Below are 14200 nucleotides of genomic sequence, written 5' to 3' on the forward strand. Positions count from 1 at the left end.
GGCGGCGTGGTGATGTCTGAAAAGAAAAGGTGTGACTCAGAGGAACACAGAGAGTGACTTCCCTGGTGATCCAGTGTTACGACTCTGCCCTTCCAATGCAGGGGGCGCAGGGGTTTTTTAAAAAATTAATTTATTTTATTTTATTTATTTTGGGCTGCATTGGGTCTTCGTTGCTGCACCTGGGCTTTCTCTAGTTGCGGCGAGCGGGGGTTCCTCTTGGTTGTGGAGCACGGGCTCTAGGCGCGCGGGCTTCAGTAGTTGTGGCACACGGGCTCAGTAGTTGTGGCTTGCAGGCTCCAGAGTGCAGGCTCAGTAGTTGTGGCGCACGGGTTTCGGGATCTTCCCAGACTAGGGCTCGAACCCGTGTCCCCTGCATTGGCAGGCAGATTCTTAACCATTGCACCACCAGGGAGTCCCAGGGGTGTGGGTTTGATCCTGGTTGGGAAACTAAGATTCCACATGCCACGCCACGTGCACAGCCAAAAAATATATATTTTAAAATATATATATATACAAAAGGAACACAGAGAGTGTCACTGGGATTGACCTGCCAGCTGACAGACCAAAGGCCAAACAAGCTGGCACTCACTTGAGTGAATATACGGGGCCTGGTCCACATCTCTAAGCTTATATGCTGATATTATCATGATCTCAGGGTTGATTGGATGGGGCGTGCTCACCCACACCCTGAAAGCTGTCAAGATCCTAGGGAAGGAAATGAAAAGACTCCCACTGGATGACACTAAGAACGAAAAGTGCCAAGGAGCCTAGACCGTCTCATCCATGGGTCCCGGGGAAGCCAACTTGTCATGAGAAAGTCACTTGAGGAACATGGAGGCACAGCTGTGGGTCCTTGGTATGTGTGCCATCTCTCAGGGGCTGGAGGCCTCCCTGCGAACGCGGGGAAATTGAACCAGGCAGTCTCGGATGTCCCATTCAGCCCTTCAAATGCAAAAGCTAACCATAAGTCGCTCTCAGGTTTACAAACCACATCACGAGAGGGCCCTCTCTCTTCCTCTAAACTTGGACCTTCTTTCCAATGCAGCCATCGCCGCTTGGCGGCCAAGGCTTTGCAAGCAGGCTCCATTCAACAGTGTCTGCTTTCTGTCCCCAGCTCTTCCTCCTAGGCCTCCCCATCTTCCGTGTAGTAACACCAACATACAAACAGCCCTCAGTACTAAAGTCACTCTGAGAACTGCCTTAGACTCTGCTGCTGCTTTCAAGAAAATGGAACATGTTATGAGATGTTCCTACCTGAACAGTCTTGTTATCCAATGGCCCAGACCTCTTCAAACAGCACAAGTGATAAGCAGAGTTCTAACAGATCCTAACGTTGGACACAGTGACTTCGTTTACAAGACCCTCTCCCACAGTCTCACCCATCCGAACCTTGCGCTAATAGAGGACTGCAGGGTGGCAGCCTGGAGCTGGGAGAGCACAGCACAGGGAGTCAGAGGCATGCACTTCAGAGCTCACGCTGGCCTTGATGAGGTGGATGACCTTGGACCAATCCTTTCACCTCTCTGAACCTCAGTGTCTCTATCTGCAACGTGCTGAGAACAGACTTGGTATGAAAAACGCAAGAGAACAAGGAAGGAATTTAACTGACAGACAACGAAGAAGGTGCTCACGATGTACCAGACACTGTCCCAGACCTTTTACAGGTATGACCTCATTGACTCTGCATTACAGTCCTTTGAGGTTGATATATTGTTATTCCCTTGTTACAGAAGTGGAACCTAAGGCACAGAGAGGTGAAGTAAATCGCCCAAGGCCACCCAGCTGGTGAGCAGTGGAGCTGGGATTTGAACTCGGCTCATAGGTCCAGAACCCACAATGCTAGGCTGAGGGACAGAGGCTGTTTGCACTCTCTGTGGTTTACAGATTGCTCATAGCTTTGGACTCCACCTCCAGTCTTCCTTTCACCTGGAAGAATCTGAATCCCCTCAAGGCCTCACTCAGACCAGAGATTAGTACTCCAGGAGACTGGGTGAAACGCCTGTGATGTCTCACAAGAGACTGGCCTCTGAGGTCCAGGGCACTGATTTTACTTGCAGCCGTAGCATTTATCGTGGAGTTTGAATCAACAGCAACTCCAGCAACTGGAAACTTGGGCCAGTATTCGTGGAGATGACATTGGGCTGAGGCCGGTCTTCTTCCAGGAGGCCGGTGCAGGCCCCCATCAGGCACGAGCCTTTTCCTCCTCCGAATGTGAGGTCACAATTCGAAGGTGTCACTTGGCTTTCGGATAATAAATGTCTGTCTTGGGAGATTAACAGACTTCATTTCCTTTTCTCTCGTTTTATGCAGCCTGCTTGGATCACATGTAGTTTTAACAGCAAGAAAAGGAGTGGGAAACACCTTTTGAAAGCAATACAGAGCTCTGTCGGGCCTCTGCAAGACACTTTCCAGAATCTTCTCCTCCTCCACCTCCCCCTTCGGAGAACAGGACTATAAAAGGCACGTGCCTGCCCCCAAAGCTTTAGAATATATTTCACAGCCTTCTCAGAATCCTCATATCTAAATACATTCAGGTAATAAAACAACTGCTATAAAACTACAATGACATAGTTAAACAAAAATGCCTGATGATTTTACTCTTCTTTTATCCTTCATCTCTGGGAAGGAAAAACACCGTGCGGACACTTGAACGAGAGAGCCCTGCCTCGAGAGCAAATGATTTTAATTCACAATGTCTTCATCACGAAGGTTGTCTTTCTAAGATCACTCTGGCCAGGACAGGAAAACCTGCAACATAAAAAATAACTCCCATGTCAGGTTGTTTTTCAAGTCTGAAAGGAATCCACACGTAATCAGAAATGTTCTGTGATAAAGGGCAGGGAAACTGCTGGGAAAGGAGGAAATGATTACAAACAGCCCCATCAGGCACTCTTTAAGAAGAGGCAGGACAGGCTCCTTGATGACATTCAATCAGGGAAATAATGGATGGAAGAAAATCAGTATTCATTGAGTTTCTACAGATCTGAGGGCACAATGCTAGATGCTTTCCTACGCACTGCCTACTTTAAGCTGCAGAAAACTCCTGTGAAAGAAGTATTATCCCCATTCACTCAACAGATGAGGAAACCAAGGCTCAGAGAAGAAGTGGCTTACGGATGGCCACGTGACCAGGGAGTGGCAGAGCTGGGTTCAAACATCATGACGCCTCTGCTCTTCCTGAGGAGACTATTGGAAATACAGCTTATCCTTTTGACTTGCAGGACACCTAGGGTTTCATGGGGTCTGAGTCCCACTGGCACAGAACTGCCTATTTATCTAACACCTTCACTTAATGATCAAGAAGACGCTTGCCTGGGTCCCCTGTACTCTGATGCAGTGCCTATTCTTGGTAAGTATCCTTGGACTTTCAGCTATTCAGTTACATGCTTCATTGTTTTGGTATTTTCCAGAAGTCATAGAATAGATCCTTGGCCACACGCGTTGCTCAGGAATCTTCTGGTTGCAATTGACAGTCCTGCCCCAACCAACCCAAGGGTCATTAGGGAAACACTCTTACAAGAAGACCTTGCCATGAAAAAGTAGCATGAGTCCTACTCTTCAGCTGTTTTATTCAATTTCAGTCCATTTTTCCGTAACCACAGAGACCATATATGGCCCCACTGTATATGGCCTCCACTTCTTTTCCTGTCACTAGCAACAGGATAGGTGTCCATGTTTGTCTTACTTGCAATGAAGCTCCAAAATCAACTTAATTCTCATTGCCATCTCATCTCAAGTTCTTAGAACTTTCTATTCCTTCCCTCATTATCAGAAATGGCAAACCAGTGGTCCACTGGCTGACTCTGGTCTGTGGACATGCCTTGTGTGGTGTGCGGTGTTTTTAAAAATCCGAATTACTTGCCAGCACTTAGAACTTAGGAGATTTTTAGGCGAACATGCAAGTGTCCAGCTTCTTATGAAAACTTGGGAGACCTGGCCACACTTGGCCTGCAGCCCCTCCTGGCAACAGCGGCCAGAGCCGAGTCACTTTCGCTGTGTAACAAGGTCACATATTTGTCTTCCACCTTAAAACATTTTGGGGAGGACCAGTTAGGTATAAGTTATAAACATAATTCTTTAAAAAGAAACGACTGCAAAACCTTTGATGGCTTCACAATACCTCTGGGATAAAGTCCAAAGTCTCAGCATAACATTCCAGACCCTTCATGATCTAACTCCAAATGCACATGCAGGGCACCGCCCACCACACCTACCAAGTGTGCTCCGCACCCGGCCACTCCTCATTCCCCAGTCACACACCACTGTGATTTCCTCCCTCTGTCTCAGCGCACGCTCCCTCTGCCTATATGATGCCCTGCGCCTGGCCAGCCAACCCCTATGACCCTTGTACAGCCCTGATGCGATGCCACCTCCCCTCGCCTTTCTGAAACTGAGCGAGGCCCTGTGGGGCTCCCTGTCCCCCGTTTCTTGTAGGCAAGACTCCAGCCTCCATGACCTTCCCTGAGTTCCAAAGGGCGGACTTGAACAGCTGCTCATCGAGGGAGGAGCAGCCAAGAAACCAAGAGGCAAGATTCAAGGGACCCAAAAAAAAAAAAAAAAAAAAAAAGATTCAAGGGACCGGAGAAGCTCATCAAGATTAGGAGACTGGCCACCAGAGGAGAGATGAAGGGAGTGCAGGCCCTGCGCACACCGAGATCCTTATCAGCGACCCCACCCTTGAGCCATTGCTATAAAACTCTTCATCAAATCCCCCCCGGGTTGGGACACATAGTTTCTCGAGGCAGGAGCCCTCTGTGGGCCCCTTTGCCTGGCAAAGCAATAAAGCTATCCTTTTCTACTTGACCCAAAACTCTGTCACTGAGATTTGATTTGGCACCGGGGCACAGAGAAACTGAGCTTTCGGCATCACTTCCAGTCCGATGCCGGCCCAGGGCCACCTGACCTGTACAGCGCCTTAGTGAAAATTTTTAAAATGTGCCTTTTCCTCAAGACATGTTTTTGATGACTACAGTACGGATGGTTTCTGCTTAAATTCAGCACCCTTGTGCAGTTCACGACCTGCACAGCCGTACTTTGCAGTCTGCTCCTGCCAGAGCAGCATCAGCCACTCTCCCATGTTCCCACACTGGTGCTTCACACCTCTGCCACGGAGGGCCTGTGTCTGTCATCCCCACAGACAGGTCACACATTCTCAGGGGACGGGAACCACATCTCGAGGATTTCAGTACTCCCAGAACACACGGAAGGTAGTCCATAACGGGCATTGAATCAGTTTCTCAACTATTGATTTATGAATACTTGGCAGCTAGATGGAGTAGGTGGAAAATAGCGAGATCAGACCGACAGCCCAAAGGCGGTACTAGAGGGGAGTTCAGCAGACACCAGCTCCCACGCAAAGGGGCCCGCCTGGTTTAGGATTGTCAGGAACAATATTCCATTGGAGATCTACAACGCGATGAAAAGAAAAAATCAAGAAGACTGAACTAAAATGTGCTGTGTTACTCCACTCTCAAAAGGGATTTTTCTTCGCGTTTTCCTGACTCTCAACAATAAAATCACTTCAGCCTGACAGCCCTCTTACTTAAATAAAAACATGATTAAACGAGATGGCATTTGGTGAGCTGTAAACCAAGCAAGTATTTGACATAACATGGAGAGGAGGGGAAGAGGAAGGAGGCGAGGGAAGCCTGCTTCCGGGGGAACACGCAGGCCCATTTTACGGCAGCCACGCCTCCAGGTAGGTCCTGCTGGCTGGTCAAAGGGATGAATGAAGAGAATGTCAAGCGGGCATAAAGCAAGAGACGGGGAAAGACACAGAAGGCGGCACAGTCGAGGCAGTAAGCTCTGCTCAGCAGAGACAACAGCAGGCCGGGAAGCGCTCTGTGAGCAGACACCACCACTGACCACAGAGGACCTGGCCTGACAGGGCCTTTCTCTGCAGCCCGAATCTATGGGCTGGCTGCATCCCCCAGGGCAATACCTCCAGGGCTTCCAAGGATCGTGGCCAATCAAGGTGGTACCTTGTTCCTCTGAGATCAGGAATGATCTCAATCAAGCACTTCTGAAGCCAGGACCCCCATCTTCCAGCTTGGCTGGAAGCTCAAGGTCTCAGTGGGTCCAGCCCTAGAGAAACAATCCAGCCGGTAATTTGCTCTTTGCAGAACTTCCCTTCCCCCAGCGCTGAGGCGAAGGCTCAATCCCCTCATGCTGCAGCTTCTTCTTGAAAAAGCTTGTCCTGAACTTCTCAAGGTCACCCTTCCAAACTAGAAGTTGAGAATAGGCGCAAGTTATCCCTTTGTGGGTCTTTTCTCTTTAGAAAACACAGTAACGTTTCAAATGTTTCAGAGACGTAAGGACGATGAAGATCCTCCATTTCTCGGCCCGCCATTATGCAAGGAGCAAACCCCATGGTAAGGACATGAAAGTGTGAATTCTCAGCAGAGGTGAAGCGTGAAAGGCTCTCGGCAGACTGATAACTAAGCGTGTTTCATTTGCCCTTAACAATGTTGTTGTGGTATCTTTCAAGGAGGAATTCTACAACCTGCCTGCATCTTCTTAGTTCCACAAAGTCTCGGAGTTGACAACAATTAATTAACAATGAACACTGTCTTGCTACCCATCACAGTGACTGGCACGCTCAGCTCTGAAAAGAGAAAGATGTGCTAACGGGGCATCTTCCTAATCCCCACAGCTTTCAGCTCAGTGTCTGATGTGACAGGGCACATCCCTGCTCAAGACAGCTCGACAAAGGTGGGGTGGGGAGCGACAGCTTTCTGGAACCGGCTTACAGAAGCCACCTGCCCGTGGGCAGAAGTTCATGGTCCAGAAGCCCAGTAAGCAGCCCCTTTCATTCAATGATCGCACCATCTTCCTCTGAAGGGCTCCTCTCGCCCATCAGCTCAATTCTGCCCAAACTTAATGAGCGTTTTCCATGCATAAAGCCCTAGGGACTCTGGACAGTAACGGGCCAGGGGCCTCAAAGGGGTGTGCCCACTAAGCTGGGCTGTGGCCAATGGGAGCACAGGAAGAGTCTTGCTGACTGTCCCTGAGCTAGTCCTGGCAGGGTCCTTTCCTGTTCTCTCCTTTGAAGACATTACCCGCCTCATTTGAAGATCTATGGACTTAGACACACACAGATGGCAGACCTATTGCAGGCCCTCCAGGTGACTGGTACCCAGAGCCGTCTATCTGCCTGGCATGGAAGCTGGATTTTTTGGATGGGAGGATGGGGAGATGGGGCCATTTGCTCAAGTCACTTGGGGGACTCTAACCACGGCTGAAGCATAGTCAGCAGAGTTTAGGGTGCCAGGGGCCCTGCGTTCCAGCCCAGCCCTGAGGTGGACTTGCTGTGTGACCTCAAGCAAGTCCTTTCCTCTCTTTGGGGAACTGAGAGACCTATCTGCCAAGAGAAGGGATTGGACTGGAGGATGGTGGCTCCTCACCGCGTCCCCAGCCCCCGGAACAGTACGTGCCTTGAAAGGTTTGCTGCCTGAATGATCTGCTATGGCTCCTTCCAGCGCTAACATTCCAGAAATCTGTGGAATCAGTCCCCTTGGAACTGTGCGTCTGCCTTCACAGCTAGGCCAGCTAACGACAGAACCTTCACTTGAAGGTTTGTGGTCTGTAAACATAAGGAAAGCATTAGAGAGGAAAACCTGGGTCCCCTAATCCCCAGTCCAGACGCCACATCACACAGCCTCACAGCCAATTCATACACGGAAGGAAGGCAGCAGACAGAAGAATATTAACACTGTCGATCTAAAAATGCGGGTTTAAAATTAGGAAAGGGAAAAACACATCAATCACGACTCAGGCAGCATCTAAATGTACTAAATGATGGTACAGGCAGTGCTAAATGACGGTACATCTTAACCTAAGCTCTCAAGTCTTCACAGGCTAATCACCAATTGTTTTGCACGTTCACTCCTCAACCAAACAACCACTTGAAATCCTTCATATCCAAAATGTCGACTGAAAAAAATCAATGCTAAGAATGTCAGGCTTGAATGAACCAAAAAACAAAGAAACAACCCCCCTCCCCCAAACTAAAAACCTCACAAAGAAGAAAGACAGAACCTGAAAAGAGAAATTTAAATCACAGATTAAATGTGTGATTTACTACAATTACCTATTACCAGAGAATTCTGGATTTATTGGAAAGTGTAGCCAAAAATACATAAATAAATAATAAAAATGTAAAAAGAAGAACTCGGGTAAAATTTGCTGCTGAGGGAGGAGGGCCCAGCGGAGGGGGGCAGTTTTCATGAGCTTAAAGCAATTCTTGAGGTCCCTCCCACCTCTCTTCTCAAAGATATAAATGGAGGTTGGAATCAAGCAGCAAGAGAGAGAAACGCAGCACTTGCATGGGAGCCCTTCACTTCGTCCTGCTGGGAGTGGATGTGAAATTCTTGAGGATATGCCGAGTGACACAGGACCTGCTGGGACCAAAGGCTGAGAGAGAAAGGAGCGGAGCATGCCCTTGAAGCCCATCCACTCACCACCCTCCTCGCCGTCAGAATGTGGGAAGACCCCCGGAAGGAAATCCGACACTGACCACCAGCGCTGGCATGGCCAAGGCCCCAGGAGCTGCCCGCCCAGTCCCAAAATGCACACTTACCCATTCCCCAGATTAGCTGTAGCACAGCCATCTAGGCTCAGTCTCCGCTCTGCCATGGACCCAACGTGTTCGTTCTTGGGCAAATCCGGCCCGTTTCTGTCTTCCATGTCTCCACTGAGGGTCAGCAGGTGGTCTCATAGGGATCTTCCAGACTGGTCATGACATGACTAAAGCAAGCTCAGTGCTGTGGAAACACAAGAAAAGCCCCGCCCTTGCCTGAGCCAGGTGAAATTGGGGATGCATCCTCCACGCAGAGGCCCAGCAAGGATGCAATGCAGTTGCCCTGCAGATGGCAGTGGGCTTGATCAGAAGCGTCTAAAGCCAGCCCTGGCCTTAGAGACACTCCATTAGCCAAGAGCAAATTGCTCATTATCCAAGTGACCCAAAGACACCCCCTCCCTCCCCAACACCAATGTCCCAACTGATGCAGGCCCACTCTGTCATCCCACGGACAGCCTGGCAGCATCTCATAATTAGGAAAAAGCTGTTTCTGCTGTCATCCGGAAGATCCATTTCACAGAGACAGCTTCTGCATGGTGAGTCAGTATTTCAAACAAGAGCGTTTCAAATACCAAAATCCAGGCACTCCAGCCAGTCTTGTCTTGATAGCCTGGTCTTAGATGACTCAGTATCCCCAAACTTGCCTTCCTTTTGCTCTAGACAAGAAATTGCCCCGCTTTTTTCAGGACCAGGACTGTTCATACCTTTAAAGCAACTCTTGTCAATCTGTCTGAAAATAACATTTGGCAAGGGGAAACAATTCTTAACTGAGACGGTAGAAAGATGTTCCTTCCTAGACATAAAGAGTCCTCTTAACTAACACACACACACACGCACACACACACGCACACACACACACGCACGCACACACGCACGCACGCACACATGCACATACACACACACACACGTTCCAACTTTGGAATTTTTTTTAAAAATAAACTTATTTATTTATTTTTGGCTGCGTTAGGTCTTTGTTGCTGCACCCGGGCTTTCTCTAGTTGCGGCGAGCGGGGGCTACTCTTCATTGCGGTGTGCAGACTCTCATTGCGGTGGCTTCCCTTGTTGTGGAGCACGAGCTCTAGGCACGCAGGCTTCAGTAGTTGTGGCTTGCAGGCTCAGTAGCTGTGGCGCACGGGCTTAGTTGCTCCGCGGCATGTGGGATCTTTCCGGACCAGGGCTCGAACCCGTGTCCTCTGCTCTGCATTGGCAGGTGGATTCTTAACCACTGCGCCACCAGGGAAGCCCCAACATTGAAATTTTAAAAAATAAACTACAACGCTTATAAATAGGGATATTGTATAGCACAGTTTCTGAAACACCATTTAATAAGAAATCGAATATGAAAGGCGAATATTTACTCAAAGTAAATGTGGTCCCTCAAATCTTGGTCAGACACACGCCTACTAATTTAGGATTCGTAGCAGACGAGAGACCATTTTGACCTACAAATTGAGTGTTAAAAGCTCTGAAATGGGTATTGGGTGTTTAAACAAGAACCATCAAAAGAACCAAAAATGCTGCCCACCTGACTTTCATTTTAGTTCTGTAAATCATTGCAGATGAAGGACTGAGGGCTTTCTGCCCGTAATCAAAGGAAACTTTCTTTTCAAATGAAGTCTAGAGTCACGTGATTTCATTTGCCAAATCTAAATGATGGTACATCTTAACCTAAGCTCTCAACTCTTCACAGGCTAATTGCAGAAAAGAGGTGGAGGCAACAACATTATTTTTCCCATCCGATTATGCAAAAGCATAATTTTGTCACTACACTATTCTTTTGTCACTAAACTCTTTGCTTCCAAGAGTCCTGCGTGAAAAAGTGATCACTTCCTCCTACAAGGACTTGAAGGCAAACATTTGAAGTGCTTCCTTCACTTCTCTTCCTTGTCTATACTCACTATAAATAAACAAGGTTTCCAGCCTGTGGGCCAAAGGCGAATGGAATGGAGGCCACTTTGGTGGGATATGATGAAGGGGGTTACCCTTGATGTTCCCCTGTTCAATGACAAGTTCAATAGCAGACACATTCATTTATATTATAATTCGTAAATGCTCATGACAGAAAATGTGGAAAATACAGAGAAGCGTAAAAGGAAAATTGAGTGTTTCCATCCCCCAATGACCAGTGTTAACATTGCTATATTTCCTTCTGCTTTTTTGGTTATAAATAATCGCCGCTTGTTCTACATGGTTATAATCGGTCGTATCTACAATTTCATATCTTGCTTTCTTCACATACAATTATAAGCATCTCTACATGTTATAACCATCATTTTGAGAACCACATAATAGTCCATGATGTGGATGTGATAGAGGTGAAAAGTGCACCACATGTAGTTAAGAGCATGGACTTTGGGGTCAGATGGAGCAGGGATCAAATTGCACCTCTACTATTTACTGGTCTATGGTCTTGCACAAATGATTCACTCTGAACTTCAGTCTTCTGTTCTATAAATTAGGGAAGACAATAGCATAACACCCATCACATGGTTGTTTTGAGTCCTAACGGGGTAATACCATAAAACACTTAGGACTGCGCTGGCAGTAACTCCATAGTACATGTTAGCTGATATCGAGACAGGCTGGGACCTGGGACCTGGGGCCCTTTGCTGCAGTGCTTGCATCTGGACAAACGTCTCCCCACAAAGAAAACTATAAGGGACTAAAACCTGTGTGCATGCACATGTGGGGCAAATTATGGACAACAAGATACAAAAGGACCAAAAAAACCCAACTGCCACTTCTGAAGAGCCAGGAGCAAAAACAGGGTATCAGCAGCAAAAGCAGGGTGCTACACATGACCCCTGCAATCAACACCACCAAAGGAGTAGACAGACCACCAAAGCCATCCCTCCAGCCCGACCCCTGGACTCACCCCTGGCCTCACCCCATATAGAGACCCAGCTCACCACCCCCCTCAGGGAGCGAGCGATGGAAACTTTCGACAAAATTCAGCACTCATTTATGATAAAAACCCTCCAGAAAGTAGGCATAGAGGGAACTTACCTCAACATAATAAAGGCCATATATGACAAACCCACAGCCAACATCATTCTCAGTGGTGAAAAACTGAAAGCATTTCGTCTAAGATCAGGAACAAGACAAGATTGTCCACTCTCACCACTCTTATTCAACATAGTTTTGGAAGTTTTAGCCACAGCAATCAGAGAAGAAAAAGAAATAAAAGGAATCCAAATTGGAAAAGAAGAAGTAAAGCTGTCACTGTTTGCAGATGACATGATACCATACATAGAGAATCCTAAAGACTCTACCAGAAAACTACTAGAGCTAATCAAAGAATTTGGTAAAGTGGCAGGATACAAAATTAATGCACAGAAATCTCTTGCATTCCTATACACTAATGATGAAAAATCTGAAAGAGAAATTAAGGAAACACTCCCACTTACCATTGCAACAAAAAGAACAAAATACCTAGGAATAAACCTACCTAAGGAGACAAAAGACCTGTATGCAGAAAATTATAAGACATTGATGAAAGAAATTAAAGATGATACAAACAGATGGCGAGATATACCATGTTCTTGGATTGGAAGAATCAACACGGTGAAAATGACTCTACTCCCCAAAGCAATCTACAGATTCCATGCAATCCCTATCAAACTACCAATGGCATTTTTCACAGAACTGGAACAAAAAACTTCACAATTTGTATGGAAACACAAAAGACCCCAAATAGCCAAAGCAATCTTGAGAACGAAAAACGGAGCTGGAGGAATCAGGCTCCTGGACTTCGGACTATACTACAAAGCTACAGTAATCAAGACAGTATGGTACTAGCACAAAAACAGAAATATAGATCAATGGAACAGGATAGAAAGCCCAGAGATAAAACCACACACATATGGTCACCTTATTTTTGATAAAGGAGGCAAGAATATACAATGGAGAAAAGACTGCATCCTCAATAAGTGGTGCTGGGAAAACTGGACAGCTACATGTAAAAGAATGAAATTAGAACACTTCCTAACACCATACACAAAAGTAAACTCAAAATGGATTAGAGATCTAAATGTAAGGCCAGACACTATCAAATGCTTAGAGGAAAACATAGGCAGAACACTCTATGACATAAATCACAGCAAGATCCTTTTTGACACACCTTCTGGTGTGTCAAAAAGAATGGAAATAAAAACAAAAATAAACAAATGGGACCTAATGAAACTTCAAAGCTTTTGCACAGCAAAGAAAACCATAAGCAAGACGAAAAGACAACCCTCAGAATGGGAGAAAATATTTGCAAATGAAGCAACTGACAAAGGATTAATCTCCAACATTTACAAGCAGCTCATGCAGCTCAATATCACAAAAACAAACAACCCAATCCAAAAATGGGCCGAAGACCTAAATAGACATTTCTCCAAGGAAGATATACAGATTGCCAACAAACACATGAACGGATGCTCAACATCACTAATAATTAGAGAAGTGCAAATCAAAACTACAGTGAGGTGTCACCTCACACCAGTCAGAATGGCCAACATCAAAAAATCTACAAACAATAAGTGCTGGAGAGGGTGTGGAGAAGAGGGAAGCCTCTTGCACTGTTGGTGGGAATGTTAATTGACACAGCCACTATGGAGAACAGTATGGAGGTTCCTTAAAAAACTAAAAGTAGAACTACCATACGACCCAGCAATCCCACAACTGGGCATATACCCTGAGAAAACCATAATTCAAAACAAGTCAGGTACGACAGTGTTCATTGCAGCTCTATTTACAATAGCCAAGATATGGAAGCAACCTAAGTGTCCATCGACAGATGAATGGATAAAGAAGATGTGGCACATATATACAATGGAATATTAGCCATAAAAAGAAACGAATTTGAGTTATTTGTAGTGAGGTGGATGGACTTAGAGACTGTCGTACACAGTGAAGTAAGTCAGAAAGAGAAAAATAAATACCGTATGTTAACACATATATATGGAATCTAAAAAAAAAAAAAAGTGGTTCTGAAGAACCTAGGGTCAGGACGGGAATAAAGACGCAGATGTAGAGAATGGACTTGAGGTCATGGGGAGGGCGAGGGGTAAGCCGGGGCAAAGTGAGAGAGTGGCATGGACATATATACACTACCAAACGTAAAATAGCTAGCTAGTGGGAAGCAGCCGCATAGCACAGGGAGATCGGCTTGGTGCTCTGTGACCACCTAGAGGGGTGGGATACGGAGGGTGGGAGGGAGATGCAAGAGGGAAGAGATATGGGGACATATGTATATGTATAGCTGATTCACTTTGTTATAAAGCAGAAACTAACACAACAACAATGTAAAGCAATTATGCTCCAATAAAGATGTTAATAAATAAATAAATAAAATAAAATACCTTTTTTTAGTTCACCAGCCTTTTCAGCGTTGGCTTGTGGGGAGCATCCTGAGGAGTATGCTGTAAAGCAGACGAAGTCCACACAGATGCTGTTACCGAGTCCAAGCTCCTACTGCTTGCCACACGACAGGCCAATACATTGAGAGACGAGTTGCTGGGGCAAGGAATAGCGACTTTATTCAGAAAGCCAGCAGACTGAGAAGATGGTGGACTCATGTCCCAAAGAACCATCTTGCCCAATTTGGAATTCAGGCTCACCTCATCCCTGAGCCTGTTT

The sequence above is a fragment of the Phocoena phocoena genome, chromosome X (assembly GCF_963924675.1).
Source record: "Phocoena phocoena chromosome X, mPhoPho1.1, whole genome shotgun sequence".
In the NCBI taxonomy this organism is placed as follows: domain Eukaryota; kingdom Metazoa; phylum Chordata; class Mammalia; order Artiodactyla; family Phocoenidae; genus Phocoena; species Phocoena phocoena.